The sequence below is a fragment of the Gymnogyps californianus genome, chromosome 12 (assembly GCF_018139145.2).
Source record: "Gymnogyps californianus isolate 813 chromosome 12, ASM1813914v2, whole genome shotgun sequence".
In the NCBI taxonomy this organism is placed as follows: domain Eukaryota; kingdom Metazoa; phylum Chordata; class Aves; order Accipitriformes; family Cathartidae; genus Gymnogyps; species Gymnogyps californianus.
In genome coordinates, this window is record NC_059482.1 from 19116347 (window position 1) to 19134944 (window position 18598).

Here is an 18598-nt window from a genome sequence, read left to right on the forward strand (position 1 = left end):
GAACAGCCCTTATTATTGAACAACTCAGTCGTGCTACAGGAATGGAGGGCAAGATCAGGATTAATGGGAGATATCTGGCAATTTAAAAGATGGCTGTGAAAAGGTAGCTCAATGCTGAAAGAACAAGAGACAGGCCTAGACATAACTCGGCCTCTCTTCTGGCTGCTTCCAGAAAAGGTGTCTAGAATTGGTGAACAGAAGTTAAAAGAGATGGCAATGCACATCTGTACCTTGGGAATGAAATGTTGTTTTCATGGCAAAACTTCACTCTGTTGTTCACACCTGGGCCATTATATCTGTGTGGAAAGTGTATTGAGTTCACATTGGAAAGGTGGGGCTTGACTATGGGCGAGTGAATCCACACCTGTTTTGCTTCTGGAGTGGTTTGGAATTAGGAGGGGAGAAGGGAATCCCAATTCTAAGCAACTTTCTGGATAAAGAAGAAGAAAATACCTTTTGGCAGGACACAGATGAATTCAGGTGCATATTAATTACTTTTAATTTCAATAACAAAAAATGCAAAAGGAACAAAACCCTCAGAATAGTATTGGTAACCAGAATATGACCAGCAAGGATCAAGACACCAAGCTTAGATTATTTACAGACCAGGGTTATTTCGGGCAGTGCTGTGTCCTTATTTTCTCTTGCTTCTGAAAACATTTCCAACAAGGCTGTGTATAAGGACCCCTGTAGAGGTGAATGCTATTTGTGACTTTGCTGTTTGTAACCAACTGGTTTTACCCACACACTCGAATAACCCTAAAATGACCTCCATTCATGACTAATCTAGGGCTGAATTGAAAGTGGTGCCTTTGAGGAGAAAGCTCTGCATTGCCCAGAACAGCAAGTACCAACCTCTGCTTCCCCACTGCAGTCAGTAGAGCCAGGCCACTTACAACCACTGTAGCTCTTGCCCCCGATTTATTACATGGAAGTTTGTAATGATGGGGTTTGTGCTTCAACCAAGATTTACCAGAATTTGACCCATTTGCAAGCTTAGGCATCACTCTCAGAGGTCAAATTCAATGTTTTATTCTGCTATGTAGCTATTAAGACCCAGCCCTGCAAAGATCTGCTGCAAACAGCTTTCCTCAGAGGAGCACTTCCCTGCAAGGCCTTTGCATCATAGATGTGCTGTGTCACATGCTCTAGTATCATGTGGAGCCACACATTGTCATTAACCACCCTTTAGCAGGTAATAGGGTGAAACATGTCAGTGAACCATAAACCCAGACTGATTTAGAAGATAAATTGTAATGGCCCAGAAGTAGCTGTTACAGTCTTTCCTGTCAATACTTCACCTTTAAAAAAAATTCCCTAAATACTTACTAATACTATCAGATGTAATAGCTGTCAATAACATTTACTTTAAATAGTCCCCAAACACATTACATAATCTGCATTTAAAAAGTCCATCTTGCCAATATTTGAAGGAGTTGCAGCAAGCTATCCTGTCACCTCTGGTATGCTCCTGGGAGCAATGTTGCTCTTTGCTTCTTCACATTAACCCTTCCTCACCACCTGACCCACCTCTTGCTGAACTTTAAGGCAAGGATAAGACACGAGAGGCAGAAACTTTGGGTGTAGCTGCATGATGCATCAGCTCCAGTGGCAGAGCCAGCGTCAGTTGTTCCTGCTCCCTCCCCTACAAACAAGGGCGATTTCCAAGTGGCATCATTTTGGCGATGCAGGCTGCGGTGTGGCCACGTTGACAGCAATGAGCCATGAAACTGGGGTAGGAATGAATGGGAAGGAGCAGCCCGATGGGGTAGAGACATCTTATGGCAGTTTCTTGGCCCAGTAATGTATGTTACGTTGCTGTACGTGCAGAAGGACAGCAGCAAGCCAGAATGGAGGCTCTGCCCTTGCTTTGTCACACCTCTCAGATCATGGTTTTGTGTTTTAAGTAACAGTACCGCAGTACTGCCACGCGCAAGTGCCTACTTGGCATGTTGACAACTGGCTGATATAGGCATGTACGCAACCCAGCATGCATTACCACCGCTGAAGGTTACTGTTGGTTAGGAGGGCGAATGAGTGGCACATACTGCAATTACGCAAAATAGGGATCATGATAATTACTGGATAGCTTCAAGAGGAAGGCAGAAGGAATCATTTTTCACATCATAAGTATTAACTGTCAGTGTTAATTATCAGTATTTATGGCTGCCACTTCGGGGATTAGCCAAGTAAGCACAGCATGATGAAGTAGGGCATCGCTGCCGGAAGTGGAATCACACTCCTCGGGGCAACGGTGGAGCCACAGGATAATCCCAAGTGTCTTTCAGGTGTCATCCACCTCCTCTACCTCTCTGGCAAAGCAACACATTGCAGTTTTGTATGTCAACAGCATCGAGCAGAAAATATCTTGGCTAAGACATCTACAATTTTTAGATTTCACTCAAGCAGGGCCTATGCTCTGCAGCCTCCAAAGAAAGGGATGATCCTACACCTGTGAAAAAAGTGGACCTATAAATAAATATGCTACATACAAAAGAAGTCCTATATCTAATCCTTCTCTTGGGAGTCAAGATCTAGAATTCTGCAGTGTTTAAGGGCCTGGGGCTAATATAGCCATATAGAGGGTAAAGTCCTCTTCATTATTAGTGCAGCTGTTTCAAACTCATCCAGATGCAGTTCCAGCTGTGTGGGAGGGCACAGCAGGAACAAAATCACACGCATGCCCGGAGCTGCCTGGATACAAAACACAGGCAATACTGACAGAAACATCACCCTTCACCAGGGCCATTTCTAAAGGAATCAATAATGTAACTAATTCGGAAGCCAGCATTTCCAAAACTTTGCAAGTAGCAACGGGGCAAGTTAAAGAAGGATGTGGAAGGTGACTGGTTGCACACCAGAAGCAGAAGACACTGAAGTGGTTTTAGGAAAGGTGGGGAGGGTAGTTTGGGCTGTGGACAGAAGCTGCTAGTGAGGAGCTGCACCCCCAGGGATGGGCACTCTTGGATGCCATCTACTGGTACTTTACCTGCTCACTCAGCTTAGGTGAGCTGGTCTCCTAGCACACTCCTCTGCGCCAAGTCCATGGGAAGGAGCTTTCTGACTTACTAACTCATACACACACGACTAGAGATGAAATTGGGTACTACTAATTGTATTCACATGCATGCTTACAGATTAAGGCCTATATGTGCTCCTTCTCTCCAGACTAAGTCTACAAAACCAGACTTTTAGGCCTGCTCTGAACCCCGCACACATCCAACTGCAATGCCAAAGCTTACAGCTGAAGGCCCTGAGGGTGCAACTTCAACTGGTGACATGTCTCTAGGTCGCTCAAGTGTTCAGAAATGGCTATGCTGCATACACTTCTTGAAAAAAGGAAGATTAGAGAAAGAACAGTGCCGAGAACTATCATCCCCAAAAAACAATTCAACAATAAAGGTTTTTTAAATGCAACATGTAAATGCTGTATTTTCTATTTCATCTTCCTAACATACTTTAACAGCAGGGATGCATGTGGTCCCATCTCTGCAGTAAATGCCCAACACCAGTGATAGCTCTATAATAAAGACCAGGCATACTGAGTTACCATCGCAAGATTGTTGTTGCTTTGGGAGATCTTTTCAACTCATTTTTTTTAAATGGGAGCATTTCAAATTATATTTTAAGATATCTGAGTTACCCTGGCAAAGCACAGTTTGTAGGCAGAGGTACTATCTTTCATTATACACTGACACAACCTAAAAAACTTTAGGGCACAACAGGGATCTTGGTGAAGCGGCAGAAGAACCTTCCATGGACTAGAATAGTACAAGGCTATTAATTTGCACTGCATCTGTTGGAATATGATGAAATTATACCTCTTCCAGTGTAGGCAGTCGTAACTATTAGTTTGAAAGATGCCTGCTAAAGCATCACTAATTGTAAGCTTGCAATATAACAAAGGTGGTACTTAGAAAGCTTAGACGACACTTCCTCCCTAATCTAGGTCTGAAAATTCTGTTACTTTAATGAGCTAATTAATCATATCTTATCCTGAGACTTCTGTTTTTCTTACAAGTCTTAGAAATGACAAATGTTGTATGAATCAGTCTCCTGCAAATTTATTGTTTGAACTAGCATTTCAGTGTCTTCTAGCATCAAGGCACTGCTGGGAATGAGGATGCACTTCCGAAAGAGTTAAATAAAGCAGGGTCAATTATCACTGGAATGTTAACCAGAACTCTCTAGGGCAAGATAAATGAATAGTAAATACAATCTTACCAGGAAAGTGTGTGTCATTTTCAGTTCAGTGTACTGGAGAGCACATTGCTCTGTTAAATTAAGTAAGAACTGTAATAATATCATGCCATGTAGTAGAAATAGCAGTAGGTGAAGTTTCCTCCATGAACCCAAGAAGTGATGCAATGGCAGCTTGTACGGATATAATTGTATATTTTGCTAGAATCAAAAATAAAGGTTTTAATGTATTATTAAATTCCTTGTTGGAGGCAGGCATTTACACACCTACAATTATTTTAATTGCATGTTCCAGATTTTTTTGTTTTTCAGAATTTTATGACAGAAGCTGAAGTTAAAATGAATACCTCACAACATACTTTCCTGAGTTTCAGTAATAAGTTTTTCTCTTTGGGTAATGGAGTAGTTTGTTCAGTGTGTTATATTTTTAGTTTTATGGAAAGGTTTTGGAAAAAATTGTGCCAAAAAAAATAAGTGTGGTAACCAGTATGCAAACTACTGTAAATTAAATAAGTCTGGAGAGCAGAAAAGAACAAGTTTGGAAGCTGAAGACTATACTACAGTCCAGGAAGAGGTGACAGTGAATTCACATGCTGCAGCCCCCGGAGTCCTTGTGAAATTGTGCCTTTTAGACATAGGGGGAAAATGGGCTTTCTTTAGAAGGATATTTGTCATATTTGTAGGTGAACTGCATCTTAGGAAGGATAAAATATCATATTTCTGCTTGAAAGAATGACCTTGTGACTATCTAAGAAATTTCACAAAAGAACAAAACAACATTGAGAAATGATGCTCTTGTGATTGAACTGCAAGTAGGGGGTTGGCTATGTGAACTTGGTACCTCCTCATGGCAGGCTAACATATGGGTTTGCAGCACGGTCCTACTCTGCAGTAACTTTTCATATATATTCCCAGTCAGCGGGATGTCGCTTGGCTCACTGTCACAGCAGGATGGTCATGGGAAGGACAAAATCCTTCTGCTCAGCACACAGTGCTCTGTGTGATTACCTTGGAGCATCTGACACACTACACACATCCCACCCGAGCTCCTGGGAAGATGTGGTGGAGCCTTTTACTATGACTTGGCCTCAGTTCCTCATTCTGCCACTGAATTCTTCCACGATCTGGAGAAAACCAGGCTGCCCTCCCTCCCCAAAGCCTGCTGGTGGATCCCCCAGATGGACATTTTCCCAGATCTTACCAACAGATTATATCTTTCATCTCCTCTACATCTGCGGATCACATGAACTACCAAGACCAGTGCAATTTCACTGATGCCAGTGGTATTTCTCCTGATTTATAGCAAACTAAGTGGAATGGGAACTGGGTCAGAGCTCTAGGGGATCACACACACTGCCATTTGCCACCCCTTCCCACTGACGCAGGAGGCTGGATAGCAAGTGCTCAATATTCTCACGGCAAGAGCACTTCCTCTAAGAAAAAATATTCATATATACCCAAATCTTGACTTTCATTAAGCTTAATGCATTTGCAGCCAATTGAACTTGATAGAAAGCCTTTCCCAGGTAGTATTTAAGCTCATCAAGGACACTAATCAATGGCTGGTAGTTAAATGCATTCTTAACTTTTTATGTGCATTGTCCTTGTGCCATGTGCTGTGATGTCTTTATAACAGGGTCATTAGGGAAAATCACAAAGATTAATAAAAATATAAGGTGAATTGGACACAAGGGGTTCTATTAAATAGAGCAGGATTACAGACAAATGAGGCTCTGTGGTATTTTGAGCTGTAATATTTTAAGTGGGTTTTTGCTATGCTCTATTGTTTGTTGGCCTTTTTCTTAGTTCTTCCTTTTACAGTTGTACTGAGCTCATGTAAAATAGTTGGTCCCAGGGCAAGCCTAGAGTCGGGAGGAGAAAAAAGCTCATGTTCCCAAACTGTCATGTTTCTGTTCTCCCTCCTGGAAAGAATATGAAACCAGGATTTAAAATAAAAGGCAGAAATTCTAAACAACCCCTTTGACTGTTTTTATCCAAAGGCAGAGTTTACAGCTGAAAAATTCCATTGATCCATCGATATGTTTCTTAGAGAGGAGCAGGAGAGGTGACTGCATTTATTTCAGGAAGATAAGCTCTATTTAAAAACAAACTATTCAGCTCCAGGCTGAGCTCCACACGCTGACTCTGCCCATTACAGGATGTAAAAGCTCAGCAACAGGCGGTTGCGTGCCAGCCGCCCTTCTAGCGGTGCAAGCAGGAATCCCTGGTAGACGAAGCCTTTCGGGGTAGCCTGGGGCAAGTCAGTGCATCTCCCTGTGCCTCAGTTTCTCAATGTAAAGTGAGGAATGATGGCTTTGTCTTCTACCTTCTGTCTTTATTCAAAATGCTACAACATATTACGTCTCTTGCCACGTATTATACGCAGCACCTAATATGAGACCAGAACTAGTTTGGAGCCTGTAAATACCAACGTAAGTTCGATACTAATAACTTATCATAAGAGGCCAAGCGATAAGGACAGTCTGGGAACCTAGTAGTGACTTGCACCTTGGTCTGGGGTGGAGATCTAAGAATTAACTCTTTCAGCACTATAATAAACTTTGTGATCTTCATTTTCTCTATTTTTCACAGGAAATCCTCTACACCATCTCTTTGTTTTAGTGAAGTCTCAGCTAGTCTCTTCTAGTTCTGCTGACCTGGCAACAAGCTTCAGCAATCTTTAAGGCACCCAATATTAACATAAAAGTCTGTAATCACATCTTCACAGCTGTTAGAGCCCACAGTGTCACTGGGAGTTTGCATGGCTAAAACAGAATTTGCTGTATAATCCATGTGCTGTGCTGTTCATGCATGGTAATTATGTATAACAAAATCCATAAGGAAGGAGGCAGCTACATATAGTCTGTTGTTAAAACCTGAAGAGAAAGACTTATTTTTGCTATCCAAAGAAACCGGCTTAAAAGAAAATCATTTCATACTTTTTTCATGACCAACCACCACTAAACCATCAGTGGCCCCAAATTTCACAATGCACTTTCTGAGCACCCTTGCTATGTCAGATGGTCAACTATTAATCTCTTCCGGCCAGCAGATACAAAGTTCTGTGTTACAGCTATTTTCTCTAAAGAGCAAAATCTTTGACTACACTCATAACGCAACTAACAGGCCCACATGCTGGGAAGAAGATGGTATAGAGATGCCAGAGTAGAGAATGACCTCCATTTCTTGTTACCAGCATCCTGCCACTATTGCACATCCACTCCCGAGTAATCTGTAGACCACAGAAGATCTCGTTCCCATGCAGAGAGAAACATATGACCAGCTTTGCAATTCGACATAACTTATGAAATACTTCTCCATGGAAAATTTAGGCAAAACAAAACTGTCACTGTTATATTTCCTACCCCCTTACCCCCGCCTTTTCAGTATTTCATGGAAGTTGTAATTTGGGTGCCTAATTTAGTTCTGTGGTCAGCATCTCTTACAATGTATTACTTCTGAGACACTAAAAGCTGTGAAAAACATGGCCTGCCATAGCAGAGGCAACCTGAGCACAGCCCCCAGCACACAGAAGACAATGGATATAAGAAATAAGTGAAGCAGAGTTTCCACTAAGCACTGAGAGTAGGCTTATAAAATAAAAGTATAATTGAGAAGTGAGGCTCTGGGCCAAAATTTGGTGCCCCTAGCCTCAAAAAAAACCCCCAACCCCAAACAAAAAAAACCAGAAAAAAACCCCCAAAACCCACCCAAAAACCCAAATCAGATTTCCGCAGAAAAGCATCACAAATATTTTTTTTATCACTACCAATCTAGTTGAATAGCAGAAAAAATAATTTAAGCAGTAAAGTTTGGACCAGCTTTGCCACAAATAACCTATGACTAAATGTAGGCCTGACACACGGAAAATCAGATGTTCACAGGAACTGCTTTATTTTTAGGCCCCATAAGAACTAACTCATCTTGATAACTCAGTTGCATTTACTTCTCTGCTTCCAAGCCATGCCTTGCTCCCCAATGCCTTAACTGCCCACCTAAACGGTACTGCCTTTTGGAGGGGGTGCGGTAAGGGGCGAGGAAAAGCAACAGCCAGCAGCAGAGAAGTGGAGCATTCAGCAGGCAACAGCCCAGTGCTCCTGCTTCTGAGGCTGCTCTTGGGACTCTGGCATTGCCGAACAGGAATACTTCTGCTTTGTTTAACACAGTGAAAAAACATCAGTCGACACTGCAATGTTAAGAGTGGTGGATGCAAGTACGACCGATAAACAAACATGTCTTTGTTTTAATAGTGGGGAGTGACTTACCATAGTTAATTATAGGAATTTACAGCTATTTATGTGAACTCAAGAAAGCAGAAAACATTCATTTGTTGGTAGTGTAACTGCTGGGTGGAGGCAGCCCAGATGCATGGAGATGAATGCTAGACTGTATCTTGTTTGTCTTGTTATGCACAACTTTACTATGTAAATTTGAACTTCAGTGAGTAGCTACTTGGCACATTAGAATGTATAATTATAGACACACACAAAAAACATGGAAAGTGACATTTAAACATTGTTTCTTTGTCACATATCAGTTAAATATAGAAAAAAAGTATTTACTTTAATCCACAGTAGACACTTGGTCTTGCACCTGCTGCTCACACGCAAAATATGTCATTATCACTCAGCGTCCATCCTCTTACACAGAGAAAACAACGTCACTTTGGTTCAGTTTTGTCTCACTTCAAGCCTCAGAGGAGCTGCACTTACAGAGGAATGTTAAGCAGAAAACAAAACCAAAATAGCGCAACAACAACTACAGTTCATTTGCAGGGGAAAAAAAATGCTGCTCTTGTGTGCATTCAATAATTATCCCAAAACAATTGTGATATGATGGCATGAACTCCAGAAACATTTTTTTTTGCGCATTTTTCAAAGACTGTGCAATGCTACCGATATACCACTGTCATCATTAGCAGGCACACCACTACTGCAGAAAGTGCTTGGCCAACGGTACAGAGGTGGCAGGGCCAAAGACAATTCGGTACACTGCACACTGCTGTTAGATAATGCTGCTTATGTCCTACACATTTCTTCTGGACAGGAATTATTGTGAACAATTATTTAAAACACGTAAACCACCGGTTTCTAATGAGCACCAGAACTTTTGCTAGGAAGGACCTAAAAGCATTCCTGGCTCTGTAAGGACAAGTTTCAACTAGCAATCATCTACACCTAAAACCCTTAGATACATAAATAACTCTCCAGTACTGCAGTGGCTATCTGCATCATACTCGTCAATACATTTATCTTTGGAAGACCTCCTGGAAGAAGGGAGATCGATATTTTTACAGAGGGAGGACCAAAACAGAGAGACATTAAGGAAGGAGTAGATTGTCTGAAGCAGCACAAGTGCAGACCTCCCCGAGCTAGCACTGACCTAACTTCATCCTCCATATGGTGCAGCACATGCAGCTGTGACAGCTCATGCTCGCAGGCACAAGGCTGGCTGTGCCCAGGCTGGGCTATTTTTGAACTCAGACTCTCAGCAGGCCTTGTTGGAAGAGAACTAGATGCTGAGGAGCAGTGCTGGAGCCAGCTCCATCCCCACCGTGGACATGGACATGCCCCCTGTGACTTGCCCAGGATTACACCAAGGAAGCTGTGCAAGGAAAAGAGCTGAACCAGAATTCGCAGGGAAGCACTGGATCATCTTTCTTCCCATAAAAACGACACTCACATTGGACCAGATCTTGGAAATTTTCCTTTCTCTTAAGTAAGGCCGAGGATTAAAGGGGCACAAGGACCCAGGATTTAGGATGTTGCAATCTGGATGTTGCAACCCAACATGATTTTGATTTAAACTTTCAAATAACTCTTCTCCCAAACTCAGGTTTCTCCCGACAAATAGCTAATATATAGAATTAAACACCTGAATAAGAACAAGTTTTACACGTTATCCCACAGAACATGGGACATGTCTATAAATTCCTCAAACTATCTTATGCAGGATGCAGCCATCTCTGGGGTGGAACAAGCGAACTGTGCAACTGTCGCATAGCAACAGTATTGAGAAGCAAAAACCTGTGTTTAGTCAAAACTACAGCAGGGGATTTATTGAGTACTACTTTAGCACTGAGGAATCACACAAGCCAACCAACTTCCCATGGCTGCCTGTACCTTTTTCTCATTCTCTTTTTTTAAAGAACCAAAGACATGGAGCTAATTTTTTCCCAAACAGTCCCTGCCTAATGATATGCTGTCTTGTTTTCTTGTTAAAAACCTTTCAGCCATTTATATATTATACCTCAAACCTGCACGTCGCACATTTCAGAAGGAAAAGTGAGCAGCATCTTCTGGGCTACGTTCCCACATTTTTGATCCACTATTTGTTTTGCAGCTATAATGATTATTTGTAGTTAAGAGATCAATGGAAGTTCTAAACATATTCCTGTGACATCCGGCGTACATCTTGCATTCAGTCACAAATGAAAATAACCACACCACGCGTGGGTGTCTGAACAGGTAACGCAAACACCCAAAGCATAACAGGCCTGAGGAGATACCACAAGGAATACCAATTCAGACTTAAAATGTCATATGGCATCATTACACTATGCGTAACAAAAATAAGGGAGCAGAATGGAAAGGTTGCAAAACTGCTTGTAAACAACACTACCAGGTGGGATGTTGATGCAGCCTCCTGAAATGGCAAGTGAAGCAAACTGTGTAACCCACAATTAATGTGTCTAAAACCAGTGTCCCATCCGCCTCGCCTCCCCTCCCCCCCCCCCCCCAAAGTATCAACCAGTTGCAGGGAAAGGGAAGAGGGGAGTGAAGGGAGGAAAGATGGAGAAATTATAAATATTCTTAGAAATTTTATAGTTAGACATATTAAAACACCGAAGACAGCTGCAAAGTCTGCTTCATTCTATAGTAGTAGTATGCATCACACAGGGTGCTTAAACCTTTGTGCTGTTTTTGATTTCTCCATGTGCTTCATTTTCCATCCATTTATTCCTTTCAAGCCATTCTTACACACACCTCCTACTTTAATGAACCTTTACAAAACTGTACTGTTTCTCAGGTCACACTTCAATTCGTGAAGAAAAAAAAAAATTATGCCTGGTCTTTTTAGATCTTTCCTTTATAAAACAATACTTATTCCAAAAGGCTTTCTACTGGTCTGGTTAGGTTTTTGTTTTCTCTGTTTCTTTCCCAGGGCAAAAATTATAATTCATCCTGGTACTACTGAGCTCCTCTTTAGCAAGTGCTAAACAACCAGAAATACAGTGGCTACTGGCTAAACTTCAAAAGCCTGGAGTGTAGTCCCAGCATGGAGGCTGCACATACACGTTAGAGAGAGCTGGATGCATTATACATTTGTCTGACTTGAGTATTCACAGCTGAGGAAATCAGGTTGATTGGTTCTGGGTCTTTTGTGAGCTCTGACAGATCCTGACCCACATTTGTCATCCTAGTCATTTTATTCCAACCATAAAGGCGACTTTATTTCCACTCCTTACCTGCTCACTGGGAGGCAGGAGACTGGTTTATTAGGAAAAGAAGTAGGCATTAATCAAGTTATTTGCACGACAGAGACAGGGCTTTGTCTATCCGGTATTTCATATGTTGGCCTATACCCAAGTTTCAACTCAAATATATCCAGTGTCCAAATGCCAGTGCAGCTGGACCTCCACATCTAAAGGAAAAGCACAAGAAAGCTTCACCTTTCTTTACCTCTCAGCACTGGCCAAAACGGGTGCCTACATGCATTATTAATGGGCCAGCCTGGTTAAGGACTCCCAGACAGACACTGCTATCATCTCTCTTAGTCACCTACTAGCCCCACGCTGCCTTCAGCACATTGGCCGATGAGTGCACACAGATGAAACGCTTTCCCCGTTTTCCCACCTGCCTACCTTCTGCAGAAGCAGGGACACAGGTGAAGCTCTGCACGCCCAGATGACGGGACTCCCCTTGCACTCATGCAGCTCCTTACTCGACCTTCCCACAGCCAAAGCTCAACGTTTTCCTGCATAGAACGATTTGGCAGAATCACAGGTCACCCTTCATATCTTCCTGATATGCACGCACAAATCTGAAACTTCCCTTTTGTGGATAAACTCTTTCAGTTTTTTGTTTTTACAGTGTTATCCTGCCTGTGTCAGTGTATGACATTTTAAGAGGTGAGAGTACCCATTTAGTTCACCCCCAGACTGGACTGTAATTTTTTTCTCAATGTAACCTGAGACGTGTCCTGCTCATTTTCTGATCATGTCCAGATTGCTTCTCTCCCAAGACCGGGGCGCTTCATGATTTCTGACACTGAGTCAGAAGCAACTAAATCGCTCGACAGTTTGCCTTTGAACAACAGGGACAGGAATTGATTATGGCTAAGCGAAGCTGTCAGACTACAATTTACTAAGACAAAGTCATCTACATCACCTAACTCCTTACAGTGTTTTGAAATTTGCAGACATGTTACTAGTGAGCATGTATCGATTACCATTCCTTGAACGTGGCAGAGAGGATTTCCCTACTGAGTGGCTAAATAATGTGTATGTTGAAACAGATTTAATTGAATGTAAGTATGTTATTGGTAATTTTATTCAGAACTCCCACATGAGACAAATCACACCCATTACTGAGAAGCACAGCTCCTGGAAGGGGGCCCAAACCTGTATCTGAAGTTAAAGGCATTGGAAAAATATAGGGTGAGGGGGTGGAAGGAAAACTGTTAATTGCTCAGGAGTATTGCAGGGACATAAGAAAGGGATTCTTCTTACATAACTTAAGCCACTTAAAAATCAGGTGTCTAGACTCCTTCTCCACATACAGATAGAAAACAATTTTAGATAACTATCTGAAGATGGAATGAACTGTCCAATGAAGGCAAAGCTAAAGGACAAATTAGAATAAATCTCTTAAAATAAGGCAAGATGATTCTTCTCTGTAGCATGAGTCCATCCTGAGATATTCCTTATTTTCCTTTCCTCTTGCAAAATATTTCAGAAGAATAGTAAAATAGGTACATAGTCACAGAGGCAGGAATTAGGTAACTGACGTATGCAAGTATGGTCTGTGATACAAGGGTTTGGGTGTTTTGACAATACGTATACAACAGCCTGAAACATGAATATTTACAAAGCAAGAGTTCCTAATTTTGCAAAGGTCTCTGAGAGTGTGTAGAAAACACTACACTGAACTTGCATGAAGACGGTAAAATCTAGAAGACAACTAATACAGTCTACCCTTCACTCAGAGTGCAAACGATACCGTCACTGATGTTAACAGAAATTGCATACACACATTTACAAGCGACTGTAGTCCGAGTGCCTACAAATCAATATTAGGGCTGAAAACACTATTCCAAAGAAATACACAAGCTATTAATTCGAATCCCGATTCAGCTGACAACCACTGAATTTTCAGTTCTTGAAATGCCGTGTTCAACATGCAAGAGAGAGATGCACGTTGTGAAACTGTATTTATGACCAAAGCAAATCCTCTGACTGCTTACCAGTGGTGTAAAGCAGCGTGCAGGGCTGCTCTGACTTCCCTCTGCGTGGAGCAATATCACATGACAGAACCTCTACTGCACGAAATGGCAAGCTGGGAAAAATAGATAAGGAAAGCATTGGTATTGAAATACACAACGAACAGCAGATACTCTTTATTGTGTACCGCATTAAATTGTAGCAAATAGTGTAAGTAATTCGTAAGCATCACTCAAGTATAAAAAAAAGCACTTAAAGGAAAAAGTTTGCAAAATTCATGAAACCTTTCTTCCCCCAGTTTCTGAATCCCTCCTTTTGAGATATCCTCAGGGTACAGATGGGAACATGCAGATTTTTAAGTTGGAGTATGTACATTTCACAAGCCCAGTAAAATCACACAGCGTGCAACAAAATCCAGACATCAAAATGGCAGGAAACAAAGACAAGATTCAAACCAACACCGAAGCTGTAGCCCAATTTCCCGCCCCCCCCCCCCCCCCCAGTCCACCAAAGGAGAAGTCCCTTTGCTTCATGGAGAGGGGAATGGTACCTGGAATCACACTTCTGCACCTGTTTTCTTGCATTGAGTGCAAGCTTGCTCATGCTGGTCCAGCACCAACTCAGTGCATCACCCAGCTTCACAGAGGCCTCAGAAAACAACACACATGGGACTTCTGTGAGAATTACAGGTCAAACAGACTTTACTAAACACCACTGGCTGAAAATTATTAACACCAGTTATGAGTAGATATCCTTTCCTGTTCCTTTACTGGATGGGAGGTGTCCATACCTGATTTCCTCAGAAAACTAAAAAATGCCATAACACTATGGACGCATACTGAACTGCCAAATTGCCCAAGGTCACTGCAAATCAACAAAGAAACCCACTTATTTCCACTGAATTACATGTATTAAGGTTTCCAAATTACTGTCAAGTCCGATAGATCATTCACCTTTTCATTCACCTTTGAAGTTGGAGATAAACACATCACAGGAAGATTGTTTTGTACTCAGATGCAGACATATCCCTTCAGTAAGGGCATATCAACAGATATTTTCAGCTTGCAGATAAAGGTCTCTAAAATTTAAGTCTAAAACTTTTACCACACTGTATGAAATGATAACACAACCTCAGCTTGCCTGCATTTCCCAAAGTCATAGTGAACAACCCCACCAAATGCCCAGCTCTTGTACCTTTCCTCCTCTACTCGAGGAATGTAATTTTGCTAACAATCTTTCCTTAGTGTCTTCTCTTCAATAAGCTACTGGAGCCTGAGCGCTTACACCCAACAACCTGGCATACAGGTCTTAAACAAAGAATCAGACAATCAGGAACAGGACCTGCTAAGCCTCTACAAATGTTTGCATTTACTCCTTACACAGACGCTTAGCAGAGGTTTCCATGCTTTGAGCTATAGACTTCAGAAGACGTGGTCGGTAGCTGCTGGCAGTCACAGTCTGCCCGGGGTGAAGGGTCATTAGCTACGATGCAGGCTCCTAAGTAGGATCTGGCTTCCAAAAGCATTCAGCCCCTGTAAACACCTTTGTGTTACTGGCCCCAAATAACCAGCCAGAACCAGCTGCCGTGTCACACAACATGCATCAGTTGTGTTCAGACACAGCAGCAGACTTCTGTCAAAATCCCTGGCTCGGTGCAATTGCGGCACAGCTGAGAGCTGGCAGGTCCCCCGCATCTCACTACCTAACATCTCAGCCGTTTTGAAAACCTGGATGTTTAAACATCAATTTTGTGTTGAAAGAGGAGCCAAATATTTAATACATCATCCACCAGCTGACTGGTGGACCTGCACACCATTGTTTGACTTCTGCTGTGGTGGTCAAGAGGTCTGGGCTGGGTGGGATGCCAGCCTCTGGCACAGGGTGGGCAGCTAGGGAGGAAGTTGCTCCTGAGCCTGAACAGAGTGAGATCCCAGAGAGTTACAGAATCACAGAATGGTTTGGGTTGGAAGGCACCTTAAAGATCATCTACTTCCAACCCCCCTGCCATGGGCAGGGATACCTTCCACTAGACAAGGTTGCTCAAAGCCCCATACAACCTGGCCTTGAACACTTCCAGCGATGGGGCATCCACAGCCTCTCTGGGCAACCTGTTCCAGGGCCTCACCACCCTCACAGTCAAGAACCTCCTCCTTGCATCTAATCTAAATCTCTTTCAGCTTAAAGCCATTACCCCTCGGTCCTATCGCTACATGCCCTTGTCAAAAGTCCCTCTCCAGCTTTCCTGTAGGCCCCCTTTAGGTACTGGAAGGCTGCTATAAGGTCTTCCTGGAGCCTTCTCTTCTCCAGGCTGAACAACCCCAACTTTCTCAGCCTGTCTTCATAGGAGAGGTGCTCCAGCTCCCTGATCACCTTCGTGGCCCTCCTCTGGACCCGCTCGAGCAGGTCCATGTCTTTCTTATGCTGGGGGCCCCAGAGCTGAACGCAGTACTGCAGGTGGGGTCTCACGAGAGCGGAGTAGAGGGGCAGAATCACCTCCCTCAACCTGCTGGTTACGCTTCTCTTGATGCAGCCCAGGATACAGTTGCCTTTCTGGGCTGCAAACACACATTGCTGGGTCATGTTGAGCTTCTCATCAACCAACACCCCCAAGCCCTCCTCCTCAGGGCTGCTCTCAAGGCACTCATCGCCCAGCCTGTATTTGTGCTTGGGGTTGCCCTGACCCATGTGCAGGAGCTTGCACTTGGCCTTGTTGAACTTCATGAGGTTTGCACGGGCCCACCTCTCAAGCCTGTCACTCCTGAAATATGTGCTGTGACTCTCCTGATGACATTGGTGGGTTTAGCCCAGCTTAAAACAACAGAAGAGCTGACCCAAGAAAGCCTGTGAATTCCTGATCCTGCTCCCCACAGACTTTACTATGTCAAGCTTAGAGTCACCAGGTATGTAAGCTAAGGGAGCCCACAGGCAGTTTTTGCTTGCTTGGCCAGCATCAGACTTTAGCTTTCATTGACCTTGACAGCAATACACAGAAACTACTTTCACATGAATGAACTATTCTTGAATAATTTCACCAAATATTTTAAGATCCAAGACACTTGCTTTGAAATACTAACCTTTACCTATCCTCCTTTTATCTTCACAAACCAGTAAGAGGAACCCTGCCAAAACAGTAACCCGTTTGGCTCACAATGAATTCCTCTATAGGCTCCTTATAATATTTCAGTGCACCGCAGGCCTCTCACTAATCATTGAGGTGAATAAGCTTGAGCGGCTGCCTGGAGTGAGCTTTAGGAGGACTCAAACCCTCCAGAGGACAAAATTATAAAAAGAACATGGGCACTTCTGGCCAAATCACTTCAGCATGAGGGAGAAACATTTTATTTTGTTTTAGTGGGTTTCTTTTGAAGTTGTAACCTCTCAAAAGTGAAAACTAAAAGCCATATCTTTCATGTTTTTTGCATTTCTCCCCATATCATTCTGTCTAATAACTACCTTGATGTCTCCTTTAACGGTCCTGGATGCATTTGACTTCCACGCATTGATTTTTTTTTTTCTGAACTTAATTTGTATCAGATTTTTTCCTCTTGTCCAACTCATAAAATACTTTTTTCTTGCTCCCAGCTGCTACTGAATTTCTTTCCTTCTCAGATTTTACGTACAGTCTGGCTACTACTCTGCTGGGTGAGCACAACAATAAACCTCTTCCCTTGGATCCCATTTGGAGTTTGGATTCCTAATCTAACATCCCCTTGCATAAAATGCTCAATGCTACAACTGTTCACCTATTTTTCGTGGCATGATTATTACTATAACTCTGCCAAAATGAATATCAATCTCAAAAACATAGCTTTACTTTTCTATTGCCATCCATTTGCATGAGTTTGTGCACTCTTCTTTTGAATAGCCCAGTGAGTAAGACTGCTGACAAGAAACAGGCTACATGACAATATCTGCAGAGAGCAAACTCTGTGTATGCAGTGGTACCACACTCCCAGCTTGTGACGTAGCTCTTCAACCTAAACAAGCTAAACCTGCTGACATTTTCAATTGGGAATAACAAACCTCAGAGTATCTGCTTTTGAATAAGCTATAGGAAGGTACAAAAATTTAAGCAAGAAGCCTGCTCTGTCACAGTCACTCAGGACATTACTGTTGCTGCTTTTGATGTCGGTAGGACTATTCACAGCTTTTCACGGTGCCACTCATCCTTCTCACTACAGAAGGAAAGGGATAAAGGGTGCCTGAAATGCAACTCCTTTGAAACAAACAGAAAGCAGAAATTGTAAAAACTCCTCTGGTAATCCTCAGCTACCTATGAAGATTAGGACTATCCAGAACTATACAGTAAATCAACAAAGAAATGTCAAATTGGATCAAACTTGCAGCTATATCATCAGTGACCATCTCAGTCCCAAGACTGGTTCAGAGCCTGCAAGACTGTGTGTAGGGCCCAACAGATGATACCCTAAGCATCCAGTGGCAGGAGCAGTCATTCCTTTCACTACTTTGTGCTATTATGCTCTGTATTTATTCTCTGAATTAGGATAAACTTCTTCAGATTTAGTTGTTTGGGTTTTTTTTTTTCCTGAAAAGAAAGCCTAACAATAAATAGAAAAACAAGGACTTTTAGTCTTATTTTCCTTCATTCTTCAGCCTCTTTGTTTCTGCCTGCATTTGGTGTGCAGGCAACAAGGTCAGGTTCCCAAAAGAACAAAAATTTTCCTTGAGTCATAGTTGGGTTGGTGTAAAGGGAGCTGAAATCAGGCTCCAAATGGTTTGTTTACAGTTTTCCCCTCTGCTTTATTATGTCCAAGCTACAAGCAAGTTTGGCATGAGCATCTGTAGTCCCTACTACAAACACGCTAGACCAGAGGGACGCGGTGGTTGCACCACCGTGCTTCACACACGTGTAAATGAGAGTGTTACACTGGGTCACAGAAGACAGAATTAGTAAATATGCTGTAGCCCAGTGGTTGGGAGATGCAATTAGAAGTC

At 42.6% G+C, this 18598-nt stretch overlaps 1 long non-coding RNA gene across 1 annotated transcript in view; it reads right to left on the minus strand.

Moving 5' to 3' along the window:
• Positions 1 to 18598, minus strand: part of LOC127021344 (uncharacterized) — a 335345-nt gene that overhangs the window by 62908 nt on the left and 253839 nt on the right. The window contains exons 3-4 of the long non-coding RNA XR_007767197.1: positions 13666 to 13757; positions 12065 to 12177 (exon numbers count right to left, since the gene is read on the minus strand). This is a non-coding gene — a long non-coding RNA (uncharacterized LOC127021344). The remainder of the gene's footprint in view (positions 1 to 12064; positions 12178 to 13665; positions 13758 to 18598) is intronic.